This window comes from Ursus maritimus, unplaced genomic scaffold (assembly GCF_017311325.1).
Source record: "Ursus maritimus isolate PB19 unplaced genomic scaffold, ASM1731132v1 scaffold_5, whole genome shotgun sequence".
Classification (NCBI taxonomy): domain Eukaryota; kingdom Metazoa; phylum Chordata; class Mammalia; order Carnivora; family Ursidae; genus Ursus; species Ursus maritimus.
In genome coordinates, this window is record NW_024426663.1 from 79,090,612 (window position 1) to 79,099,175 (window position 8,564).

Genomic DNA, 8,564 nt, shown 5'->3' on the forward strand with positions numbered 1-8,564 from the left:
ATGCTTTCAGTGAGGTAAAAGAATCTCCTAGAAGGCTTTTTTTCTACAACCATTGAATCTCAAATGTCTTTAATTTAAAATAATCTTCATCATAACTTTGAGAGTTTAAGTTGGTCTCCACAACCCTATCTGTTTTCAAAGAAGTTTCTTTCTCAGATAACCAATGTTCTGGAAAAGTATTCTTTATTCTTGATTTCCTAAAATTCCCCATTTCATGTTTTCTAATTTATTCTGATGGACATATATCCCAATATTTCTTCTATTTCTTGTGAAACTTTACTTTTACCATAATCCTCTCTTTGCTTCTGTGCCTTTTTTATTTGCACAATTTTCTGTAGCTGTTTGCCTGCCTCCACCTGTGTTCTGTTGTTTGTTTTTCTCTCTCTTTCCCCTCATTCTGTTTAGCTGATTTCCCTCTTGGGATGACACCGCCTACACCACCCTGTGCTTTCTAGTTTTACTTGGTCCTTCATATATATTGTCCCTCTCTTTACTTTTTCAATTTGGTTAACTGTCGTCTACTGATTTTTATTCTCTTTCTCCTATGTTTCCTTTCATCTCTTCCACCTATTTCCTCATTTCTTTTAACCATTCTCTCCACATACTGCCTTGTGTTTTTTCTTCATGTTTCTTGGGTCTTCATCATCCTCTGATCTGACAAACAAAATATAGAAATGATTTGTCAAGTTCAATTCAACAAAAGCGTTTAGATTCTACTGAAAATTATATTTTCATTTTATTTCATAAATTTTGCATTTTATTTCATAAATTTTAAATATACATAACAATTGACCTTTCATAAGAGTGGATATTTGAATTTATAAATGTCAATGTAGTGCTACTTATTTCTCTCTTTCTTAACTTTTGTGAATTGATTTATATAATTTTATCCAAGAAATATTTGCATAAATTTGAGATTATGTCATAGTATTACTGTTGTTGTAAATCTTTTATTTTCTAAAATTACATTGTCTAGTCAAGGAAATAACTTTCAAAAGCATGAAGTGCAGTACCTATTGTAATATTTTTCTGTAGAGTTTTAACCTTATTTTCAGTGTAGACCATATTATCATCAGTAAACGATTATAATCACAATTTTTTGGTCTTTTGGAGTGATTATCCTTTTAAATTCTTTACCACATATGTTAAGAGATGAAATGCAATAAAAATCGGAAATGAATAGTTGGTACACTTATGACATTTCTGACTAATAATCCTGTGGGGATTCATAATGTATTATGTTGTGCTGTTTAAATCAGGGAGCTATCCTGCACAGCGTTAATGATTTCCTTTGTATTTATAATATACTATAGAATTTTATTTTTGTCATAAATGGATATTAAATGTATATGAATGTATTTTCCCATTTACTGTGATAATCATGTGCCTTTCTTCTTCAGGATGTTAATATGGACAATTATGTAAAGAGATTCCCTAAAGGTAAGACATCTTAGCATTTCTTGGTAAATCTAAACTCTTAACATTACATTATTCTGGTTTATATCTTTTTGCATACAGTTTACAATTATTTAGATGTATATTTATGTATTTTATTGAGGTGAAATGAATATAACATAAAATTAACCATCTTACAGTGTGCCTTTCAGTGGCATTTATAATATTTGCAATGATGTACAACCACCACTTTAAGTTTCAAAACATTTCATCACCTCAAAGAAAGCACAGACGCCCCCTCCCCACCCAGTCACTCCTCTATCCCTTATCCTTCCAATCTCTAGCAACCACATGTCTGCTTTCTGTCTATGGATTTATGCATTTTGGAGATTTTGTATAAATACAATCATACTATATGTGATTTTTGGATTGTGAGTGTTTTACTTCTAGGCTAGGCTTTCTCATGCAAGTGTGATCATGTCAGTAGTTAACTGGGGAATGACTGGTGTCCCATATGGGCTTTGATGTTGCTTGGAATGGAATGGCTTCACATATAGTTTTGGAATTTGCCTGAAGATTTCTTCTCTGTGGTTGCTCATCCCATAAAAGGCTAGGATGCTTCACATGGTGGAGTGGTGGGTTTGCAGTGGGGTAGAACAGCAAGCTCCACCTAAGGTGATTTATCAAGATTTTGCTTGTGTCATGTTTACTCAAGAGTGACTGGCCAATACAAGCCACATTAAAGGGACGGAGAAAAGCCTCCTCATGGGTGCAACTTCAATGCCAGGGGAGAATTTATTGGCATTTTTGCAGTCTGCCACTTCACGGGATCAAGAGCAAATGAAATGTAATTGGAGACAGGGAGTAGAGACAATTCCTCAGAGGAGAATTGCTCAAAAGAGAAGAAGAGAAGTTATTCAAGAAATGTTCAAGATACACAGTACATTTGCATGTTGATGGGGGAAATTTGATAATGCCCAAGAGAGAAAAGAATAACAGAAGAGAGGGTCTTGAGCAGGAAGGATATTTCCAGATTTGTTGCACAAAGCCATGGATGGACTGTGACAAAAAGCATAGACAATCCATTCTCAGAGCCAGAGGACAAAGCTGAGGTTCTGAGCAAGGATGCAGAAAGTGAGATTGATGTACTGGTAGAATTTGGGGGAATATCTTTTGATTGCTTTATTTTTCTAAATTATATATGAAGATCATTGATGGATGAATGAATGAGGAAAATATGGTATATATGTATGCACACATGAACATATATACACTTAGAGAATGGAATATTATATATAATATATATACAAGGTGTATATATATAATGGCATATTATTCATACAGAATGGAATATGTCTATATATATACACACACAATAGAATATGATTGTTTCATAAAAAACAAGGGAATCTTGCCTTTGCAAGAACTTGGTTGGAACTTGTTGGTATTATGTAAAGTTGAATAAGTCAGTCAGAAAAAAACAAATATTGTATGACCTCACTTCCACGTGGAAATAAAAAAATTCTCAAAACATCCACTGAATTCATAGATACAAAAATCAGACTGGTAGTTGACAGAAGTGGAGTTTGGAGGGTGGGTGACATGGGTTAAATGAGTCAAAAGGTGTGAACATCTAGCTATAAAAGAATAAGTCATGGGGACGTTATGGGCAGCATGGAGACCATAGTTAATGGTTCTGTACTGTATATTTGAAAGTTGCTTGGAGTGTGGAATTTAAAAGGTGTCATTTCAAGAAAGAACATTTTACTATGTGTGGTGATGGATGTTAAATTGACTTATGATGTTGACCATTTTGCAGTATATACAAATATCAAATTACTATGATGTACATCTGAAACTAAAATAATATTTCATTTCAATTATATCTCAATGGAAAATATGCAATGGACCATCAATTGAATATGAGATTTGGAGAGGATTTGTTGGTATTTTGAGAAAGGACAAGTTACGAAATAGTCATCAAGAGGAGTGAAATAGTGAGTACTCAAGGAATACTGTTCAAAAGTTAGTGTGATTGCTGGCTGAAACGAAAGCTCACTGAAGCTAAGTGTTGAAGAATTTAACATAAGTTCACTTAATATGGTTATGTCTTTTTCTCTAGCCTTGTTTATCTTTGTAGAGTGATGTGAACTAGGCAGACTGTGTGCGTGTGAGGACTATAGAAGCAAGAATAAAAGTGATGGCATCACATGCTTTTGTAGGAAATGATTATAATCCTGGATCAAGGAAGTTTATGTGAAGAGATGAGATTAGGAGATCTTGTGGAGAGTAAGGAGATCAATGTTTTGCAGACCCAGGAGATGTCAAAGTAATTTTGGAGTCAGAGATTACATAAACTAAGGTGGAAATAGCTGGTACCAGGAGGATGAGATGCTTGAAAGTGAGACTTAATGAGTTTACAATAGTGACAATGACAAACTCTAATATGTGGGTAGGAGAGTGTGGGTGAGTTGGGGGAAGGCTGAGGCAAGAGTGTTGGAAGAGAGGAAATCACAAATGTGAGAGAGGCTGAGGATACTGGACAGGTCCTTTGTGTGGATCATATGATCACCAAAGATATGACAGGAGGTGAATTGGGGAGTATTACATTGAGTCAAGGGCTAAGAAGGGGAGTGATTAGGGGTGAGTAGATAACCTCCAAATGGACAGTGGTTCCTGTAGAATGATGACAAGTTGCTTCAATGCTGGATTGATGAAGAATTATCTGAAAGTGCTGGGGATCAAAGAAGATATTTCCACCTTCAGGCCTGGTAATATAGGGGACACGGAAGAGATAGATCCTACTTCCTGTGAGAGATTGAAGAGAATCAATGACTTTAGTGTAGAATAAAAAGCTGAAGTAAATTTCAAAACAGAAGTGGAGGATGCAGTGTACTGGCCCAGGAGGTGATGTGATATCATGTATATTGGAAGGGTCTTGGAGTTGGGAAAGGAATGTGGCAGGGTTAGGAATGGCATTTAATGATTCAGATGGTCTTGTGTGACTCTGGGGATGGGGTCTACTCCTGGTGAATGACTATAACAACAATGTGTGTCATGAGCAGTAGAAGTGGAAAAATATGCATTAAAATACATAATAATTTTCTATTATTCATGGCAGAAGATGGAAATTCATTCAAGTATTTGAGAGGAAGTTCAGAACATACACATAGAACATAAATGGAATCTGTATAAATCTGAAATATTGTTTTTAATGAACAAAAACAACTTCATCAGATTACTCAATTTATTTCTTAGAATTACAGTTATGTTTTCATAAAAAGCCTGTTTTACATCAACCCATATATTCCTGTGCAGTGACATCAATAATCCTTGATATTTACCTCTAGAACTGATTCTTACTCCTGAATGTTGTTACAGAGCATCTGCACAGCCTCCTGCTGAGGATGATCTTACCTCATGGAGTCTCCATGTGATCCCATTATTTCCATCAGGCTTGCAAACCATTTTGGGTTCCTTTTTAATCTGTGCAAGAGTGTATCAAAGTATAAGAGGCCAATGAATGTGATGGTTTCAAGTGATACTATTTTGGGAGTATTCATTCTCTCTCAAATTGGGATTGGTTTTATTGGAAACACATTGCTACTGGTATTGCTCATCAACACCTTCTTAGTCCAGCTACATACAAAGAAGCCTGTAGATTTGATATTTATCCATTTAATTTTAGCGAATGTCATGACGATTGTTTTCAGTGGGATTCCAGAAGTAATGAATGCCTTTGGAGTAAGAAATTTTCTAGATGACATTGGTTGCAAGGTAGTGATGTACCTGTACAGAGTCACCCGGGATCTTTCCCTCGCACCACGTCTTTCCTGAGTATTGTTCAGGCCATCCTTATCACTCCCAGCAACTCTAAGTGGGCATGGCTCAAGCCCAAAATCTCCACATACATTTTTCCTGCCTTCTGTTCTTTCTGGATCACCAATATGCTGATCTACATCCATGTCATCATAACCATTGTGGCCCCGTACAACACTACAGAACTTGACAAATTCTATTCTCTGACATACTGTATTGGGAAGAACCTGATTATATTCAGTCAGCTGTCTTTCGAGGGTGCATGGTCTTACGAGATTTCCTCTGTGTGTTCCTCATGGTATGGAGCAGTGCATACATGGTAAAGTTCCTTTTCACACATCGCAAGACAGTGAAGCATCTCCATAGGACCTGCCTCAGCCCAAGACCCTCTCCTGAAACCAAGGCCACCCACACAATCCTGGCACTGGTGAGCTGCTTTGTTTTCTTTTACTGGAGTAATAGCTTCCTTACCATTTATGTATGTTATAAACGTAAGATAAAAGGTCTGGAGAACATCACTATAATTCTCTCCCTTTGTTATCCGGCAATCTGTCCTTTGGTACTGATCAAAAATCATAACAAACTATTCTTTCTGAACTGTGCTTTTGCAAAGATGAGAAAACCCTCTGAACACACAATTTCTGTCAACATATGATGCCCTCACACACTTTTCTGACACAAAGGGCCTCAATTAGAATTGCCCACTCTTAAGTTAGGGAAGGTCAAATTGTGAAGGAGTGTTAAGAATTTTCCCTTTGGACATCTCTTAACTCATCCAGCTTCTTGAACATAGGAGATAAGTGGCTTGTCTTGTGTAATAAAAGATGTTTGAGACAGTTACACCTGGATGGTGCAATCTTTATCTTATAATCCTTCTGAAGAATTCATTTTGATTTTTTTGCATTACCATATTTTTTAAGAGTTTTTTCGTAATATGACAGATCTTTTGGTTGAGTTATAGTAAGTACACTTGCTGAATTGTTCTAGACAGATCTTCGCTTAGACCAAAAGACTTGATATCTGCACTAATCCATACTTTACACCTTGGAGTCAATACATGAATTCATCATATGTTATCAGTTATATCTGGTTTAACCATAAACAGTTATATGTGTAAATACAACCATGTTTCCCTCACTTTATGAGTAACACCCCAATCCCCAAAAAACCATCCTCATATACTTTATGAATCCCCACTTTACTTCTTGTATGCAAACCTTTCAACCTATTTGCATCACTGGAGGTATTTCTTGAATAGTTCTGTTTTTTGAGGACATGTTTGTTGTGTCAATAGCCAAATACGTTTTCTTTGTAGATTTCTACTTTTAGAAAGAAATATGGAGCCATTCCCTTCTGTCCCATTACACTGTACCTGAAAACCTCAAAAATTCTGCCAAAAAAGAGCTAAAATTTTCAACAAAATATTCTAAGATGTTTTTCCCCTATGAACTATACTCAAACAAGTATATGGGAGTGAACATCACACTGAAAGTGAAGCTGTTCTCAGCACATGAGTGACTCTTACAGCACAGACTTCTCTTCCTCACAGCTTCTCAGGAAAGAGAAAAATGGGATTTGGAGCCAGAGAACAGAGACTGACTGATGAGGTAAAAAGAAAAAAAAAAGAAAAGAAAAGAAAGGAAAAGAAAAGGAAATTCAGCTAGATAAAAACAAGGAAGGCATGAAGACACTCAAACTGAACACAATTACAATATGCAAATACTAATTTTTAAAAGCTAATGTGAGTATTTCTAAACTGTCAGACAAAAACTGGGACTTGTTATGGAGAGGGTACTATAATAATGATAAAGGTTAAGACAACAGGGATGAAAAAATTGCCAGCTGCCCCAGGTTCTGGTTCCTGTTTCCTGGTAGGTAGGAATACCCTGGTCCTTGTGCACAGGAGGGCAAGTCTATAGATGCTGAAAGGGTGGTTAGTAAAATAATTTGTCTAAAAAAAGAAAGACGTTTTGCTAAAAAAATTGCTTTGCTGATCAAAGAGCCTAGGTGGTTTCAAACAGATTTGCTGACCTCTACAGCCTGGGAAAGTTCTGGTCCTTCAATCCTCAAGGCCATTTGTCTATCTGCTACAGATCAAGGGACTTGGGTCAGCAAGTAAAGAGTGTGCTATCTTGAAATAAGTAAACCCTTAGGACTGGCTGGAGTGCTGTTACAGGCCCTAGTCAACCATTAAACTAGATATAAACCAGTCTTCTCAGGCACTGAGATCAAGTACTGACTCTTCTCTGCCTAGTAAACAAGATTAATTTAAGTGTCAGTGTTTTTTTTAGAGAAACAGAACCAATAGGATACATACACACACACACACACACACACACACACACACACACACACACATTGCTATACCTACACCTATTGATTTATTTTAAGGAATCACCTAACGTGACTGTGAAAGCTGGAATATCTGAAATATGTAGGGCAGGCTGGCTGTCCTCAAATTCAGGTAATGTCTGATGTTCCAATCTTGAGTCAAATTTCCATATGGTGCTTGGAAACTAGGCAGGATTTCCATGGTAAAGGCTTGAACTAGAATTTCTTCTTCTCCGACGAACCAATTTTTACGTTTAAGGCATTGAACTGATTGGATGAGGCCCACCCTCAATATTGAAAAAACTCTTCCTTATTTAAAACCAACTTACTTTAGTTGTTAACTATATCTATAAAATACCATAACAGCAACACCCAGAGTAGTATGTTTGACCAACCAACTGTATCAAGTGACATATAAAGTTTAACCATCACAACATGGTTACTACAACCCTTTGCCATCTGCAAGGAGCAAATGTAAAGCCTCTCTGAGCAGATATTGCCCAAAGCTTTAAATAACTTGTATGGTGTTTTATTTGCAATACTCAGCCTTCCAGGCAACATAACCTGAAAGAAAAGGCGACATCATTGATGGAATGAAAAAAACAAGCACAGACATGGGGTACCAAGTGAGACACAAGTCATTCATAGCGTTCAAAATAACTGTATTGCCTCTGGGGAAGAGAATTTAAAAGCCCAAAATATGAACATGTCAAGAATAAATGGAAATGGGAGGAAGAGTTAAGGTGACAGAGGAGTAGGGGACCCTAATTCCATCTGGTCTCTGGCAATCAGCTAGATAGTTATCAAATCATTCTGAACTCCTGTGAAAGCAACTGGACACCTGAGAAAAGAATTGCTGCAATTCTACAAATAGAAAAGTGACCACTTTTTTCAAGGTGGAAGGTGTGGTGATGTGAATCTGATGCTATATAACAGAGGATAAACCACGGGGGGGGGGTTGATGGGGGGAGTCTCTGTAAGTTTGGTAACAGAAAGTGTTACAAGCAGTGGAGCAGAAA

At 36.6% G+C, this 8,564-nt stretch overlaps 1 pseudogene; it reads left to right on the forward strand.

Moving 5' to 3' along the window:
* Positions 1-4,914: 4,914 nt before the first annotated feature.
* LOC121100804 lies at positions 4,915-5,909 on the forward strand (annotated as a pseudogene).
* The last annotated feature ends 2,655 nt before the right edge of the window (positions 5,910-8,564 follow it).